The following is a 19,724-nucleotide window of genomic DNA, read 5'->3' as shown; positions in this document are numbered from 1 at the left end:
ACACACACACACACACACACACACACACATACACACACACACACACGTGCAATGCTTGCAATCGGTAATTAATGATGACTGGAGCTTGTATCATACATAAATTGGAAAGCATCAAGCAGTTTTTAAATGACACTTGCATTACGACAAGTGGACTGAAGAATGTATTTACTTTCAAATCGTTTCAATATCAAGGGCAAACTGGTTGGCAGATGACACAACAGATGTTAATTCCAGCCCTCTCTTCCTTCCAACCCAGAAATTTCACAGCAATTGGAGGTCTGAGGGTGCTGAAATAGTTCAATCGATAACTAGACTTTATCTCTAGCAGTCAGACATGCATTATTTCTCACAAGAACTCTTATGAAAGGTTAAGGAAACAAAATGTATCCAAATATTTACTTGAAAGAAATTTTTGGCTTGTTTGGGGAAACTGGGGAGGATCTCAAGTTTTTTAATACTGGTTCACGTACTGGCTTAAGAATGAGAGATCAGCGTGTTATGTGGTATTCTCAGGTTAAGTCTGGAAAAAAAAAAGTCTTAAAGGAGGGTAATTAGTGACCAGTGACTAAGAAGCCTTGTGTCTTGAGAAGTTATGTCTAAGCCTCTTGAAGATTCCCCATGTAAACAAGCCAGGCTGCTGTCCTTCACTAACCCTCCTTTGTTTACTCTGAGAAAGGTTCAAACTATTTAACGAGGGGATTACCCATACTTCAGCTCTATTGAAAAAGATTAATTGATATTTTCCTGTTGGAGGTTTTGCTACTTGCATTTGGCTTCCCGTTGTTATTGGTGCTGTGATCAACAGAGCAAAGTTGCTTAAAGGTTATCCAAATTTCACAGCTTAACAGTACTCAAGCTAATTATATTTTTTCCTTAGTAATACACAATTAGTTCCAAGGACTGTTAACTTGTTTGAAGAGGCTGTTTTAAACTTCAGTTGTCAGAATAAAAAAATTATGACTAAAATCTGGGTATTTTGGACAATATTGCTAGCTGTGTTATAGATGAAGTAGAGCGTCTACTCAAAATGGATTATTAGTACATAGAGCCAAATTTCTCTGAAACCTAAAAATACTGTATTTTTCCACTATAATATATATAGAAGATTGTGAAACATAATTTCAACATCATGCCATCTTCATGGTAACACAATATAAAAAAACAAGACTCCTACCATTTTGAGATACAATTCTGTGATAGAAATCTTTATAAAAAATTTTCCCAAAAATGTGTGTATTATGGACATATGGCTGCATATTTGGATAACACCATTTGCATTTTTTTCAAACTTGCATTTTTTTAAGCACTAGCTTGGCTTTTGCTGTGAGAATGGCAAACTGCTAGTATATTCATCTGAAATTCTTAGTTTAACTCTTTGTCACTTTAAGATTTTATATAATGCTAAAATGTGCACCTTTTCTTTTAAAAGTAACCTAATATGTTAGAGGCAGTAAAATAAGAAACCCTCTTCAAATCACAGAATTTAATAAAGAAGTCATATTGTAATGTGGGGGGAAAAAGAAGAACATGTCAAAATCCAATCTTAGAAAAAAGAGCTTTGAAAAAATTACTGGTGGTTGGGAAAGCATGTTAAAATGATTTTATTTCAGATTAATTCCCTGGAAAGAACTGTGACTTTTATAGTTTTCTTGGATTTTTCTGCAAAAAGCAGTTTTAGTTCCTGAACATTTAAGCATAACAGTCTGGGATACAGAACACTAGAGGGAAAAGACGATGAGGGAATCATATGAAAAGCCATGCTGCATTAGCAGCTTAGAGACACTGGACTTGGAAGGGTAATGAAACGTGATTTTCTGCAGGATTTCTAACATCTGTCCTTACATTTCTTTATGATATATTTTTGATATTAAAAATGTGACATATTTTGCACATGGCTTTTCCACATCATTGTAAAACGTGTTTGTTCTAATACCTTTGTCCTCACAGAAAGAAATCTTATTTACAGGAATCAAGTACCCACTTATGATTGAATAATTTACCTGTCTTATATAATTTACACATATCTAAAATTATGTCATCTAAGGAACATGTTTTGACTTGATTAAGTATCATATGAAAGACACTTTCAAACTCATATTAGCAATAACTTTTAAATTTTTAGATAACCATCATAAAGGTCCATATTTCTTCTTCTATATATGTTAAAATATGCATTATTTTAAATTTTGCAATATTGTGCATATATTTGGACATATTGCAGACATATTTGGACATATTGTGGACATATTTGAATATTTCAGCTTTTCTCTTAATTGACATACTATATGGCTACTTATATTCCCAAGCCGTTTCAATCTGCTTCCTTCAAATTATGTTTTTGTAATGTGTTTATCTAATTATTACTTATTTATTAGTTTTAGCAGAAGTATTTAATTAATTAGCATCTGATGCAAAGATAAAAGTAAATACCGTCACATAAATTATGTCATTGAAGAGGTACTAATTTCATTGGTCTGAATGCTGGTGAATGCACTTTAACTTATTGATTTAGTTGAGTATATCAATATAAAAGAACAAAAATATTTTACCACAAGGTAATGAAATATGACTACGGTGTCAGCTGGTTCGTCCTTCAAACCTTAGATGCTAGTCTAACACTGAGCACACTGGTTCTTCTCCAGAGTCACGGTATCGTACATCTGACGTTACGTGATTAGAAGTGAATCAAAGGAAGTACCTTGAAATATAATATTTCTTTGTTCTTCATGAGACATACAGCGAGAGGAGCCATGGAGTAGCAATAATTGCTAAACTGGTGTTATAGAATCTGTTCTAAGTGATGAAGTGATGATACTTAGGTGACGGTCTAGCCTTTTAAATATGAAGACAGTCATAAAAATTCAGTTGCCATAGTTGAGTTGGATCTCAGCACTAATTACAATTTTTAAATATTTCAGAAAACTCCTTAATAACTATTTACTAAACATATTTTAATGATTCATCATGTGACAGACAAAATGCTAGGTAAACGATAACTGTTAGAAGAGATTCTAACTTACAGCCTAAAAGCAAAGTACTTACTCTGAGTTCCACAAATATTGTCTAGTTATAAGCAAATTGAAAAGAAACAAGGTCAAAACAAAATTATAGAAATAGAATAAATTTCCAGTTGTTTAATCCCCAGGAAGTCTTTCTTCCACTTTAACATTACCGAGGGGCACGAAACCGCTATTGGAAAATGATAAACATGATCACATTCTAATAATGCATTTTAAAAATGTACTCAATCCAGCTATTAAAAGGCATAACTTAAACAGAAGGATCACAAGACTTAAACAAAGCAGAAGACAGCTGTCCAGAAATTATCAATTGCTAAAGCACACAGACTGCGATTAAATTTTAATGTGGCTTTTAAGCAAGGATTCTGCTTATCAAGAGGAAGAGTCACAAAGAAAATATTGTTATTGATTTCATCATTTTAAATGTAACTGATGCTTTAAGTAATTCCTCTTGCATTCAGTATCACATTTTAAAGACTGCTTATACTGGGAAAATCATTTGAGAGTGTGTTCATTTAAAATTCTTAGTCAAATCATGAATTGTTCTCCAATGCACTCCTAGTCACATCTGTTAAAAACAACACACATCACTCATCAATCCATTGAAAAGAAACAAAACACACCATAGGGGAGGAGACTAGTCAAATCATGTAAATTAAATGATATTGAAAATGATATTTTATTGATTTTTTTCAAGAACTATTGTCTTTGAAATTAATATACATTGATTACCTTTTGTGTAATCTAAAATAACAGTAAGGCAAATGGGTCCATTCAAGTTATGAGTTTCAGAGGCTGGGAACAGGTTGCAGCCTTTGTAACTGATAGAATGTCGCTTGAGTTGGTTTTCTGCATAAATTCACCGCCCACGGAAAAGAATCATAAAATAAAATTTTAAATAAAGTTATTTAAAATGAGAAATCATTATAACCACTACACATGCATTGATGATAATTATTTAATAATGCACAAGACTGTAAAAGTAAAAATAAAAAAAATAGCTTTAGTTTACCTCCCTGGGTACTAGTCTATGTTTGCTATCTAAAACTGAGTTTACACTTAAACATGCAGACAATACACTCATACACATAAAATAAAAATAATAAATAAAATATAAAAATAAAATAAATAAACATGTACACACTTAATCATGTAATAATGTGCTTTTATTTGTCAATTTATTAAGCGAATATTGAATGCTGTCAAAGGGCTAGAAGTTAAGGTAGGTACCAGCATATGTACACAAATTTATGTGTTCTCATAATAAGTCTGCATGTATGGGCTTGCAAACGAGGTGTAAATATTGACTTAAATATTTTCTTTAACGCATATTAATAAGCAGTCCATTAGTCCATGTGGAGTTAACCAAAGAAATAAATGTAATACAATAGCTCATTATGACAGTAAATTTTCTTGGTTTTGAAACTATACCTTTTAAAGCAATTAGACTTCAGTGTGGCAAAAACATGGCCTCTATTTTAATGAGATCTTTTATCCAGATCTTGTATCATTAAGAAATTAGTCATATTTTTGTTATCCTATTTACTCTTGTTCTCCTTGCTCAATTATTCTCAACTGAGGGGCTTGGGAAATGTCACAGTTGGCAAAGTCCCTTTTGCACTAGCGTACAAAACAGTTCTGATCCCAAGTACCCAAGTAAGGTAAAAGGTAGCACGTGGTTGGTGTTTCTATAAATGACATGTTGGGTGGGGGAGGGCAGAGATGGGTAGATGGATCCCTGGGGTTCATTGATTAGTCAGATTATCTGAACAGTCCAGCTCCCTGTTCAGTTAGACACACTCAAAAAATAAGATATAGTCTGTTGGAAGAAGACCCCAACATCAACCTATGCTAGTGCACACATGTGCACTAGCACCCACACAGAAGCAAACACACAGCACATACCTACAGACAAAATCAAATGATCAATTTACTGTCACTCTAATGAGCCTTGATGATATGGAAGAGCCCGGCAGCCAAAGTATTTCTATGTGTCCCAAACATTTGAAAATATATATAGATAAAGATACAAATACTGATATGGGTATAAAATAATTATGTTTTTCACATATAATCATATGATAACTAGACAAACTACTGGTACATGAAACTGATTTGTTCTGAGTATTCTTATCTGTGATGTTAATTAATAGAAGTCTAAAAAAATCATAATCTTTTATGGACATCTATAAAGGTAAAAAGATATTAATGTCTTAAAAATAATATCTGGGGGTTAGAGAGATGGCTCAGTGGTTAAGAGCAGTGATTACTCTTGCAGAGGACGCAGGTTAGATTCCCAACACCCACATGGCTGCTAACAACTGTCTATGACTACAGTTCCAGGGAATCTGACACCATCTTCTGACCTCCTGGGGCACTGCACAGCACAGGTGCACTTACACACATGCAGGGTATACACTCATACACAGAAAATAAAAATAATAAATAAAATATTAAAAAATAATATCTATGTTTATTTATCCTCATTGTTAACATCTTTGAGCATTTACAGCTCAGTAAAATAGAGCATTAATGATTAAGAGATTTTTTCATTCTAAGCATATCATTTTGATTTCTAATTAGCTTACTAGAGTGAAATTTAAGTCCCTTGAATATTTCAGTGCAGATCACAGCTTAAAAATAATAAACATTTATTGTCTGTTAATTTTTATTGCATGCTTAAAGGGAACTGAATTCAAAACAGTAATTTCAAATATGAAAATGTGGTTTAAATTTTATTAAAAGTAATTTTTAGCCGGGCGTGGTGGCGCACGCCTTTAATCCCAGCACTTGGGAGGCAGAGGCAGGCGGATCTTTGTGAGTTCAAAGCCAGCCTGGTCTACACAGTGAGTTCCAGTACAGCTGGGGCTACAGTGAGGCCCTGTCTCAAAAGCACACAAAAAAAGTAATTTTAAAAAATTATATATATATATATATGTGTATGTATATGTATATACATGACATCTTGGTCACGTCCACTCCCTGTCCCTTCCTACAGTTCCCCGCACGATCCCTCAACATATCTCCCACCCACCTCACGTCTTTTATTTGATTACATATTAAGTCGAATTACTGTTGCACATATGCGCATGTGTGTGTGGTCACCCATTTTGCATGGGTAACCTATTAATGCATGATCACCCCTAAGTAAAGTGACTCTGTTGCCCTCAATATCTGTTGACTGTCATTGGCTCCATTGCTGGGGGTGGGGCATGGAGAGCCCCTTTCCCCAAAAGTAAAATTCTTGTAAAAATAATTATTTTATATGACTATTATTATTATTAATTATTATTGTGTGTATGAATGATGTGTGTGTGGGAAGGTCGTGCCATGTAGAGGTCAGAGGACAACTTTGGGGAGTCACTTCGTCATTTCACCTTTACTTCAGCTCCTGGACTTGAACTAAAGTCATCAGGCCTCAGCAGTGAACTCCTTCACCCACTGGGCCATCACCCTGAAAGCAAAATTCCTGATTAATATTCTGACAGTGACATAAATAATTATTTTTTCATATCAGGCATTTTGGATTTTTCTGGTTTCCAGAGTTTAGAGTGTGTGCCCTCACTCGGTCTTGTATGGAAAATAATGTTTCTGCTTGAATTTTGGAAATCTGATTCCCAAGTGTTCCAGCTCATTGGTGTTCAGTAAAGGACATTTGTAAGTTTGATTAGCAATTTTTCTAAACATCTTAAACTTAATATTGTATTCATTTGGAAAAATCTAAATTTTATTTACAAAAATCTGTGAATGAATTAATCTTGATAAATACATATTTACTCAAATGATAGCATGATCTCATTAAAAGAAAGGCCACTTAAGCATCTGTTAGAGATCTGCCTTGGGTATGAGAGGGAGTAAGTCCCATCACTGGCTGTCCTTTGGTGATGACGTGGTGGGGGTGAATACCCATGACTCCTAGTGAGCCAGCTGAATCTCTTCGACCTAGAAACGTCCTGCACTGCAGTTCATCTTTTCATAACTACCACCCCCGAATCTACCGTTAATGCTAGAGCACCAAAAATTCAGCTTCTATAAATTCATGTCATTATTTCCTTTCTTTACTGGCTGTCTTTCCAACAGAATTTACTGCAAAACTTTGGTTCTCCATAACTCATGAACTCAAGATCCAAAAGTTTCTTTAACTAAAATGCAGAATCATTTCCTTCTGTTTTACTCAAACGAGACAGCCATTTCTACCACCATTTAATTAAATTTTGTTTATGGCCCAAGTTTAATCTAAGGCAAACACGTACACATGCTTGATTCTAGTGGTAAGACACACAAAGGAGAATTAGATAATTTCTGGATGGTTAATTTAAGAAAGCACAAAATTTAACACCATGTATCTTCTGTTAAAAAAAAAAAAAATAGTGGATCTGGGCCCGCCGTGGTGGCGCATGCCTTTAATCCCAGCATTAGGGAGGCAGAGGCAGGTGGATCACTGGGAGTTCAAAACCAGCCTGATCTACATAGCAAGTTCCAGGCCAGCTGGGGCTACAGGGAGACCCTGTCTCAAAAAGATCCCCCGAAAATATGGTTTAAATAAGTTTATAATGGGGCCAGCAAGATGACTCAGTGGGTAGATACTGCCATTGATACAAGCCTGATGCCTGAGTTTGATCTCTGGGACTCAAATAAAAGTGGAAAGAGAGGATCAACTCTACAAAGTTATCCTTTAACCTCCATACAAGAGCTGTGGAACATGTACTCCCCCCATCATACAGATGCACACACATAAACACACACACACACACACACACACACACACACACACACACACACACAGTATTTTCTCTATACCTTTATTTTCACTCTCCAAAGGCAGAAACTAATGAACAGAGACAGACAGATACACTCTGGAGGCAAAGGCAGGCAGATCTCTGTGAGATTGAGGCCAGCCTGGTCTACACAGTGAGTTCCAGGCCAGCTGAGGCTACAGGGAAACCCTGTCTCAAAAAGACCAAAAAAATATATTAGTAGACCATAAATCCTTATTTTCTATAATCTTTGAACTTAATGTTTCATTGCGAAGGTGGTGCTTTCTGGTCACATGAGTGAGTTATTGGTGGAATCAGGAATCAAATGTTACTGTTTTCTTAACTACACACCCATCTCTCCAAGATGAATCATACAGTGTGGTCCTTTTGAGCACAAAGACAAAAGTTTGAAAGGCAAAATGGAGTAAACGCTTAGGTATCGTCATTATTTCTCTTCCTTCTTGATTCTAGCATCTTTCTCTTGAGTTGATTCTTAGTACATTTACTGTAAAGTTGAAGCCCATAACTTTGAAGCGAAAACGCCAATAATAATAATGTTGAATTCATTTGAACATTGTCTATACTTGATGTGATATTCTGACAATAGCTAATTTTATCCTAAAGACTTTAGACTTATCATCAAAACTGCAGGGGCCCACCCACCCCACACCTAGCTAAGGAGCTACTGATAGCTGTCAGCTGCTGGGGAAGCAAGAATCAGTTTTCTTCAGGACTGTGGTCCCTGATGAGCTGTCCCTGCTCCAGTGAATGGCCCTACATCCACACAGTCATTAATAAATGAACTCCATCAGTTATTGGAATAAAAAAAGGAGACATGAAGTTGAGAGAGACGTGGTGGTGGGAGAGAGAAGCTGGAAGGGGAAATCTGGGGGTGGATCTGAACAATTACATTCAATACTTAAAATGAACTTCTCAAGGGCTAAAAATATTTTTTTAAAAGTCTATTGCGATTTCATATTTATCACCAGGATGTAAGTCATGTACCTACAGATCATAAGTGACACTTCAGTTTCAATATTGAATGGTTGATTTTCAAGGAGTGCAATTTAGAAAATAAGCAGAATCCATTTTAAAGCACAAGCTTGGGATATGATATGTTTGGATCAGAAGGGCTGACTCCTGCTATGAACTTCCCTCTGCCTCATCTATGTTAATTGGAAAGTGGGTACGCAAAGCAGGTGTAGTGTTACAGAGCATCCGTGCCCACTTCTCAGGAAACTGTCTGAAAAATAGAGGAATACTAAGAAGGCATGAAAGTCTGGAAGTGTGGCTCAGTGACTGAGTACAGTCTTAGAATGCTTGGGGTCTTAGCATGCTTGGGGTCTTGGGCTTAATTACCAGCACCAGTAGGGTACAGAAAAGTAGTTGAAGATATCTTATAAGGTTGGGGGAATTTGATAAGTGTTCAGAAACTCAATAGACATTATGTGTCTCAAGGAGCTACTGAGTATATGTCACATGTTATTAGCAAAATACATGCCACAGCATATGACAAGGCCAAGGTTTTACACAACCCTTTTCAACACTTAACCAATTCCATCTTCCTGTGGGTTTGCCCTTCAGGAACAATGAAGCTGATTGACTGAAAGGAAGTTAGACCCTTCAGGATGGCCTGCAGAAAAACTACAATTAAATATTAGAAAATTAACAAGTACAACTAAAGAGATAGCCCAATGGTTAAGAGTGTGTACTGTTCTTTCAGAGGACTGGGTTCATTTCTCAACAGTCACTTTGGGTAGCTCACAACTAACTGCCTGTACCTCCAGATCCAGGAAGTTGGAGGTCCTCTTCTGGCTTCCAGGACATCTGCACTTATGTTCACATTCTCTCTCTCTCTCTCTCTCTCTCTCTCTCTCTCTCTCCACATGTGTACATTTGGCAGATCCCAAGCTGACTCTTCAGAATTTAACATTTCCCAGTAATCACAGTGCAGCTACTCATGACAATTTTAACACGTCCGTCCCTCGTCCGTCCCTCTTGAGTCTGTGTTGTTTGGCTGCACCTTTGCTCTCCAGGTGAAGACCTCTACCGAGGTTCTCTCTGTCATCTTCATTTTGGATTACAGAAATCCTCTTCCTCCCTTCTCCCAAGACCCCTGTTTACAGATCTCCAAACTATTTTAAGTGTTACTAACATTGTTTTTATACACTTTTCAAAAAGGATTTGAGTGGGCATATGTTTTTAGTTGCTAGGACATTAATCTTTTTCTTTTTCCTCATTATAAAGATTATTGAAGCAGCCGGTCTAAGCTTTAAATAGGACTCGCACGCATCTTTGAAAGTTAATACTTTACACTGCGCTTAAAAATGGATGTGTTATGTTGTAAATAAGGTTAAAATGACAAAGAGTTTTAGAAATTTCCGGGTCTTGTTACATTAATCTCAGGTCCGATACTGTTTTATGTGAGAGCACAGTAGTTTAATGTGTATTTGTCAATTTTAATTAAATTATAACTTTGGAGGCAGTAACTTACAAACTTAAAACGGTCATATGATATTATCAATTATGTCTTACACACATTAAGAGATCTTAAAGCAAAGAAACCAAAGCTCAAAAATATTGGTTCACATTTCAAACCACAATAAGTGTGAATCTAGCCTCAATTTAATAAAAAGGAATAATGCGACTTTCCTTGGGTTAAATGTCTTGCAATTGCTCTTGGAACAGGCACTTGTTTTCCTATTATTGTCTATTTTAATTGACTTAGACACTAGCTTTCTCATCCAAAGATCACTATAATATTGGGTGCACTTCATCTAAGTGATACAGTCTATTCCTGCCTGGTCCAACAACACGACAGTTTACATATTTCTGAACTTGATCTGAAAGCTGATTTAAAAATCCATACGGGAAATCTAATTGCCCTGAAAATATATACACACAGGTCTGCTCAGAGGTGGCTAAGATAAAATAAATTTCATTTTAGGAGACAGGAAGGAAGCCGAGACAGGAAAGTAAAGACTCTGAAGTCAATGGCTATTTTGCCTGACCAAGGTTGGAGCTCACCTCTCCCCAGAGAAGATTGGGCGAGGATGTGGAAGGCTGGCTTTGGAAGAAGAGAATGTTTGTGCTCTTCCTTCTGGAGGGCTGCATTAAATATTCAACAAAAGAGGGGCTCGCTTTACTTGACTCTTCTCATTTGTCGTGTATCAACTGACAGGTGCTGTAAACATACATAGAGAACACGGTCCTGTGCTTACAGTGGTCCCATGCCCCAAAGAACACAGGCTGTGTTCTCCTAAGTGATCACGCCGGGGACTCAGCAAAAACTCTATTCTCAGACTGGACAGGGAGCTTACCCTCGACTTTGATTCTCAAGGAAATCCATTCAGAGATATGTTTTCATTCCAGCAACATGTTAGCAAGGTAGAAAGACCTTGTTTTTATTCTGGGGACTTGACTGAGGCCCTTACTAGTCCTTTTGAAACACCAGTAGTGGAAAAATAGAATCTTGTCTTCCGAATGCCTGACTTTGCTGGAACGTTCCTTATCTCCCTGATTTCACTGAGAGTACAATCACAGCAAATAAAGGGTAAACACTGACCTTGGCTTTGAGACCAGAACCTGTATTTAAAATATCCACTCATTCATGTTTAAGGATGTCCTGGTAAATAAATTATGACTGTTTACAGTGAAGACTAAGAGTCTCCTTTGATACGCTATAGACAGCAATTTGGCTGAGATCGTATCGTTGTGTGATACTATTACATGCTACCTTTTTTCTCACTTGAATTGTCCTTTTGCCTGTCATTTGCGCTTTTGAATAAAGGTTTACATTAGTGGAGGGTATCATAATAGCATATCTCCATTTCCTGCGCTGATATACAAATAAAAATAACAAAAAAGGATAAGGCCAAGACTCTCTTTGTCCTTAGAAAAGTATGCCATCTGCATTCAGCTTATGATACTGAGCTGGGAACAAAATTCTAGCATAAGGATGTCGTTAATACAGTCCTCAAGTTAAACTGTAAATTCATAGTACTTTAAAAGCCTTATAATAGTCAAAGCCAGTAAAATCGACCCTGTATATTTTTATTTCATCTCTGTTGGATCATATGATATTTAATAATTGGTTCTGGCACCTCGTTGCAAATTATTATAACTTTGAGATTCAACAGTCCTATTGAGCATATGGGTAGCAGAGGCTCTGAACATATATATGATACCGCCTCTCAAGAGGACCTTCTGTCTTGTTTTCCTTAGCTTGGAAGGGTCAGGTAAATTTTGTTGTGTCGTCATGTGTTAAGATTCTTCAGTCTCTGTTTTGCAGGGTAAATGCTTAATGCAAATGATTTCTCCCCCTCTAACTGTGAAAACTTTCCTTGCAAAGCCAAAAGAGACACTCATGCATCTGGGAGGCAGTTTTATTAGGCTGTTTTACGAAAGCGGTTACAGTATCACTGTGCATGTAACCACCAATCCAGGAAAAGTTTTACTACTTAATGCCATATTTTCCTAGTTTAATTGCACACTGTAAGTCCTTTAGGAGTCGAGAGCTCCTCCTACATTATTGAGAGCATACGATTCACTTCATAAGTCCTGGAGAAGATGGAAAAGTTGGTAATAAAATATGGTGAAGTCCAAAAAACTTCTGATACAGTGAAAAACTAACCCTTCATCAATTTTTCCAGCTCCACCCAGAGTAACACCCTGAGACAGTATTAGGAAAAGCAGGTTCCCCCTGAACCCCACGAGGGTTACTCACTACGACTGCTACCTTTCCTCTACAGCCAGCTTGTCTGCCTTGATCTGCTCCTGTATTATTTCACAGTAATTGCCATATTGCTTATTGTTACGTGAAAAAAGGCCATAATATGGATGCAGAGGCAATAATTACATAGTAAATTGTCCTTCCAAAGAGGTGTCAAGATGGACATTGGTGGGTGGGGTTGGCAGAGAATGATGAGTTATACCTATGTTGACATTTTGTGACAAAACTGGTTCCAATTCTCTTGATTTCATTATAACATCCATTACTAATTTCTCTTTGCCTATCACATAATTATTCATTACGAAGACGACCGAACTAAAAAGTTCACAGGGTGGGGGAGTCAGTGGTTAAAGGAATTTTTAAGGACTGATTTTTTTCCCACTGCTATTGCAATATTATATCATTAAATGGCCTGTTGGTGGAAAAGAAATAGCCATATGCAATGTCTATCATCCTAGTTCATTATGAAACTAAATATCTCACTTAAGAACATTTTCACACAAAATCACTTCAGCCATATAATTGTGTGCATGTATACTTATTCTAGGTAAATATGAAAAACATTTTCAAACTGGGCATGTTGACACATGGACTACAATCACAGGACTAGAAAGGTTGAGACAGGAGGGCTCATGAATGCTATGGCCAGCATAGGCTACAGAGTGAGAGACGCTGTATCAAGAAAAAATATTATTTTGACACTCTGGAGTGAGATCTCTCCCCTTTTGTTACCATTATAAAAATCCACCTCCCAGTGAAATATTCTTCTCTTCTACATTAATTTGCTGTTCAGAGACTACTTCACAATTCACTCAATACTTAGCCAATGGGACTATTTGGCAAACAGCAAGCTGGACTCACCCTTGACTCTGGCTGAGGAGCATGAAGCTGGGGTTCCATTCATACCACAGAGTTGAAATTATTTTGCCACAGCAGATTTGCCTCGCATCATGGGCTGCTTGCTTCGCAGCACGTAAGCCAGTAGGTGGAGTGCTTGCTAACAGTAATTGAATATACAGAACTTGAACTTAAAATAAGGGGAACTCACTTTTCTTGTTATAAACTGCTAAAATGATATTTATGCTGAATCCTTTCTATGGATATAATTATTTGAAAAAAAAAATCTGGCCCATGCAGGGCTGAGATGAACGTGGGGCTTGTGGTCATGTGGTAGAACACTGAGGCTAATGGTAGCCAAGAAGGCCATCATGTCACAAAGTACAAAGGGTTTGTGAAAGGACACTGTTCCAAACATTCATCTGAATTTGATTTGATAAACAGATCTAAATTTCTCCATTTAAAATTTAGTATTTATGCTGTTCGCATAAGCCAGCTTTGATGAACTGTACATGAGAAAACTTGTGTGTTAATTACATGTGCTGAGAAACATAGTAAATCTAACACCTCTGGGAAAATAAGTTGCAAGAGATGCCTCCAAAATAAAGTGTAACTTTAAGAGCGCTTGTTTTCCTCCAAAAGAGGGCTTTCAAGTGTATTTTAAAGCTGCAGCTTGAGGCTTGCTAACTGCATCTCTCTAGATCTTTCTATATCACACCTAAAGATGTTAAAGCAACATTTAGAACGTCATGGAGAAAACAAGCAACAGAATTTAGAAAGCAGGAACCACATGGAAGCAGGAAATGTCTTCAGTCATGTTTTAAGAATGTGAGTTCTCTGATGTGAAGCAGTTGAAAATGCAAGAATTTAAAAAAGAACCTCGTTCTAAATCAGGAATACTTCCATATCTGCTTCCATGGCTCACAAGTCCTTTGGGTCTGTGTGGCTCAGAAAAATCATTCCATCTAAAGGGACCCAGAACAAGTAATTGCAAATGCGCAAAGACAAACCCTGTTAATAGTGAATATCTCCCTTTAACTTTTGGATTATAAAAATGATGAATTTAGCTAAAAGCATGTTTTTGACACAGGGTATCATGCTATGTAGCCCAGACCAGGTTTGATCTGTGATTTTCCTGCCTCAGCCTCCTATGAGTGGGGATTGCCTGATGTACCAGCACAATTGGCTTTAAACATACTTTCTACCAGGACATATCTGCCCCTCGATCATGCTGTGGTGCTCTCAGCTTGTCCTACATTCTAGGTAGATTTGTGTTTCAAAAATATGATGTTTTCATTTGTGATAGGAAGTAGAAGAATAGAAGAGTCCACACTGTTAAACGAATTAGTCAGAGCTTCGTGATGAGTAGTTTCAAAGCATGCAGCAGTGTTACTCCAAACCAGCAACAGTTTGCCATTCAGTACCAAGGGCAAACATGGACTCTCCCTGATGCACAGAATAAGATATAGAATAGCTATTGCTAATTTAAAAAGCAAAATTAAGAAATTTTTATTTTCCAAATCTTTTCAAAAGAAAAATTGTTCATTTTCATAAAACAAGTCCTGGAAGTTGTCCAGGAGATAAAAATGTCAAACTAGGAACAGAACTAATTTAAATCACTTGGCCAAGAAAGAGAACTTTGGGGAATTTATTTATTACACAGTTATTTTGAAATAGAGGGAGAATGAGTCCTAGTATATTCTAACTCCAAGGAAAGTTGCTCGAGCCTGAGGAGCCCATGGAACAGCTACTAAAGCATTCTACAAAAGAGAATATCTGTGTCTAACATCCATCCCCATGTGTTCATTTAGTTTTCACAAATAGCATTATATGCACCTTTAGTGAATTTCTTATTTCTTTTATTTGAAAAAAAATACTGGTCCACTTGCTTTTGGGCCAGTTATCACACATCCTTCCTTATGTGATGGCTTTGATGTGATGCTTCCCCTTAGATACTGACCCAAGCCATTCTCAGCCCGTGTTCATCCCGTGATGGTGAGGAGGCAGTAGGCTTGACTGACAAATAGAGAAGTGTTAGCCACTGATCTCACCAAGATTATATTCTCTCTTAATAGAAGCTGTTGATAGATCCTGAACAGCTCCACACTTAGGGTGTTGACTTGTAGAATGAAATCTTCTGCACACAAGCACAGCAAAATATTTTGGTGAAAAGTAATTATCAGAAATAGTGACACTAGTAAATTAGTTAACTACATTTCAGCGTGAAGCTTGACTTGTCCTTGCCCATTCTTGTTCCAGACCCATCTGAAATCAGCAGTTCAGCTTAATGATGTCACGACGTTTGCCAGGCTATGGGTCCTGAAGAGAAGACACAGGGCTGTTTCCTTGTATGAGATTTCCTTCCTCTCTACATACCACCAACCCATCTAGCTTCCTAATGCTCGGAAACTTATCTTTGAAACATCACTTTATTATTATCATGGCTGTTCTTTAAAATTGCTCCTTAACTTTAGATTGTGTTTTGGAAACCAGGTTTTCACAACTCCTGGATCTTGTTGGCCAATTTACAACATTGATAGTTATATAGCCTGGAAATAGCTCATCTGGCTAAGAGCTCAAATGCTACGTATTTTCATCCAGTTACTGGAGGACAACCTTTTGTGAAATACAGATTGCCTATTTTTAAAAAAATCACAACAAAGAATTCTACCCCTCCCAAGCTCTAATATTTTTGCAAAGTGTGAATTGAAGAGGGCTTAGAGACAGATGGGTCTGGATGATCAAGTTACCTGTTATAGGCAGCACATCTGCCGGGGCAGTCAATCACTGTGATGGCTCTGACAGGTCGATGGAGCCTAGCAAGAGCGCCTAATGCAGACAGAACGGCTGGGGAAGGGCAGACCTCCTGCTCGTCTCCTGGGCTTGACTGGTCTGAAAACTGTACTTGAATTTGCTCTGGTTAAAAATCTGTCTATTATGGAGTGATATTACATGAAAGATTTGGGCTTCTGATTTTTTTTTAAGCCAACATATTGAGCACATACAATTGACGGGGTTAGCACTCTCGAGCTGTCTGTCAATATTTGGTCTTGCTTAGGGCGTGTGGTAGAAAGTGTGGGGTGAATAAGATTAGGAAGAGAAGAGGTGGGAAATAATTTCAAATCTACATTCTCTTTCCTAAAAATGTCAAAGGAAGAAAGGCATAAAACACTGGTTCTGAGATGCCTAATTTCGAGAGCTCCGGTATAAAAAAATTAGCATTGAATAGAACAAAGGCAGGTTCTTAGAACGTCAAGAAGGAAAATTAATTGAATTTGTGGAGGCCTGCTACTTTAATTTCTCTGTACATTTGATACTCTCCTCTGCCCTCAATAATAAAGAGAATAACGTTTATAAACCTTAACAGATCCAAATATTTGGCAGTAATATGCACTGAAAAATAGGAAACAAGTAATTCTAAGATTTCACAAACAATTGAAAAGATGTTTCAATTAAATGGAGCATTGGTTTTGTTACTGATACAGCACATTGACAAAAATTCAGATATTAGAATACAACGGGCCCTCAAAATATCTTGATTTTTTTTTTTGCAATGGCTAATTAAACGGTTATGAAAATTTTCTGATTGCAAAGCAGTTCCCAGATCCTAAATCTCAAAGAAATGCCTACATGGTTGGTCTTAGGAAGAATTCTAGCCAGCAAATGGGTAGTTGGTCAAGCTCATGTTTTCATGTATGTATGTGTGTATACATGTATATTTTATTGGTTATTAGAAATATTTTTATGTATTTGTAGTTAAAATACATAATTTCTTTGTGAAGTAGCAAAAAATTCTATAAGTGAAACATCATTATCATCCCACTGCAGAACGACAGCGAGCAAACATTTCTGAAAAGAGGACAAAATGTTAATCCACGCAGAATTGCTGTTAGTAGCGATTTTCTCCACAATGCTAAACTGATAGGGACTCGTGCAAGAGTCATTAAACAGATGCGCTGCCTTTCAATGCATTCTTCAAGTATTTTTGCTCCTTCATCCTCATTTTTAGTAAATGATGCTAAATGTTTTCAAAATATTACTATTTGGCTTTTTTTGACTTGAATTTTTTAAGTGGACTCATATTTAGCAGCAGATGGTTTGAGATACCAGAACTGAAATGAAGTTAGATATTTAGGTTTAGACTATAAAAGCTCATACCTCAGCTTATGAGATGGTAGAGATCAAAAAAGATATCATCGTCTTCTTTACATTCTTTTCTTCCTGAAGAAACTGAAATGGGGCTGTTTCTAAATTAGAATTTTATCTCATTGCAGATAAAGCATCACTTTTCAGTCTTTAGTGATACAATGTTGAGACTGATCTTCTAAAGCTTCTAAGATAGGTGAAACTTGCAGTTATATTTTTAGTTTTAAAATCTCTGCTTAGAAAAAAATTGTCAATAACAATTTTGGTATTAGTTAAGATTTAAAATATTCTGTGGATAAGTGCATCTTATTGGACAACCCACAGATAACCCGCAAACCACTTTTAGTACCTAAAGAGGATACAGTCTGCACATCAGTAAATAGGGTGGGAATGTTTTTCTAATAAGTGGGAAAAAATAAAAAGTTATTAATGATTTGCTGCCAGTTACCAGAGAATTGTGAATTAATTAAGGAACTTTGCCAGCCTAATTCCATTTAAATACAATTTAATAAAATTTTATTTACATTTTGCCCAGAAATGCACTCAAAAGTATTTATTCCTCACAATAATGACAACACAAGAAACAAAAGGGAAAAAAAGGAGTTTGAGAATGACTTGAGTTTTTAGTATAGGTCAGAACATTCTGGCAACTGGGCCTCATGCTCTTCAGAATCAACATGCTCTACAGGGAAATAAACACAGCGTCTTACAGGAATAGAATTCTCTGACTAGAGCTGATGGGGGATGGAGATGAGGAGGCAGAGCTACAGTAATAAGAAACAGAAAAATTTAAAAGCCTCAAAACAAAACTTCAGCTATTAAAATCATTTGTAAAATGATAGCTGTGGTGTTAGGTACATGCCCATAACATAGAAAATGGAATTAGCAGTTCCCAGGGTGAGGTCTGAGCCCTTTGGGCTCAGTGTCCTCAGTATCAGGCAAAGACAGTCTTCTTAAATGAGCTAATGCTCTATAAGGTCAAGGTTAGAGCAGAAAATGTAGAAATCTGCAGCTCTCCAGTCTAACAGACGTGAGCTTATTACTAGTCCACTTCTGATGCACAGAGTGACAGCGGCAGTTCAATCTACACTGATACAATAAAATCACTGGATATGAAATTTATTACTGTTTTTTATGATAAGAGCAAACATGTTTTCAAGAGCTAAAACTCCATGAAACTTCAGGGCAGGTCTTTAAAATATAAGAGGGAGATATTTTGCCAGAAGTTAAGCAAGGCAGAACTCTTTTACTAATGGAATACAGCTCATCTAATTTTATGGCATGTTTTAGGGCTTTGACATGGCCAACAAGGAATAATTCATCTTAAAAGTGGCAAAGTAAATACTTTGATGAAATTAAGAGCAATCTGTAACTCTGTAACTATGATGTTGTTAAACTTTGTTACTTTTCTTTTTCATCTTTGTTGGCTATTTGTTAAATGTCCCCATATTAAAATTACTATAGAATGTACTTAGGTTGATAAGAGGTTGCTCTTTCTTCTCTGGGTCCATAAGAACTCAAGGATAAATTACCTTCCACAAACAAATCGTATTTATTTATTTTCCTGGAAGATGTTTAAATATTACCATTTGCTTGATTAACTGTCTACCTTAAATTTAGAGATCTGTATTATTAAAAACAGTGTATTGTTTCAAAGCCAATACAAATCACATCGCTTTCTATCTAATCACTGCCTTCTGCTGCCATTAGCACAATGGTTAAATGTGGAGAGCTGCCCCTGTTCCCAGTGATGTTCAATGTAGACAGAAAAAAAGCCCCAACGTGATGCTGTGCTGGTGTGCTGTAACCGAGCTATTTTTAATATTTCCTTGTAACTGATTTGTAAGTGGATTGTGCTTAGGCACTGTCAGAACTTTCCTGTCAGCCTACTTTAACAGCAAAGAGATAGGTTGATGAATTATTCATTGAAGGCAATTTTCTCCTAGTCACTGAGTCATCAATCATAGTTGCCTAAAGAGCCTTGAATTGGCCAGCGGAGCTCTATTCACAGGTAGTGTGATTTAGGGAATGGGAGCCACATTCACACTGACAAGTCAGGTAGCAGTAAGGGAAGGTGTCTCCTTTACAGACTGCTAATGAGTCACCAAAATCGCATACTATTTCCAATTCCCTTTTTTGTTTTTTTCCCCTTTTTCAAAATATCACTCAGAAATGTAGCCATAGGGTGGTTTTGCCAAACAAAGGTGCAGTTGGATGAAAAACCAGTGTAAA

Source organism: Nannospalax galili, unplaced genomic scaffold (genome assembly GCF_000622305.1).
Source record: "Nannospalax galili isolate Female #2095 unplaced genomic scaffold, S.galili_v1.0 scaffold554, whole genome shotgun sequence".
Lineage (NCBI taxonomy): Eukaryota > Metazoa > Chordata > Mammalia > Rodentia > Spalacidae > Nannospalax > Nannospalax galili.
This window is presented reverse-complemented; position numbering follows the sequence as displayed.